Source organism: Morone saxatilis, unplaced genomic scaffold, assembly GCF_004916995.1.
Source record: "Morone saxatilis isolate NCDOM2014 unplaced genomic scaffold, NCSU_SB_2.0 Contig11, whole genome shotgun sequence".
In the NCBI taxonomy this organism is placed as follows: domain Eukaryota; kingdom Metazoa; phylum Chordata; class Actinopteri; family Moronidae; genus Morone; species Morone saxatilis.
The window spans coordinates 19,932,094-19,932,296 of NW_023339663.1; positions in this window are offsets into that span (position 1 = coordinate 19,932,094).

Sequence of the window (203 nt, forward strand, 5' to 3'; positions counted from 1 at the left end):
TCCCAACCTGAGGGTCCCGACCCCAGCAAGGGGTAACCAAACCTCTATGTGGGGTAAGTCAACTTATTTTACTTCACTAATGTGAAGAATATTAATTTTTAAAGTTTGGATTATCATTTAAGACATACATATTAAAAAAATATCTTACAGGACAAGGACACAATGAAGACCTCAACACAAGATATATTTACAGAGCCTTCACT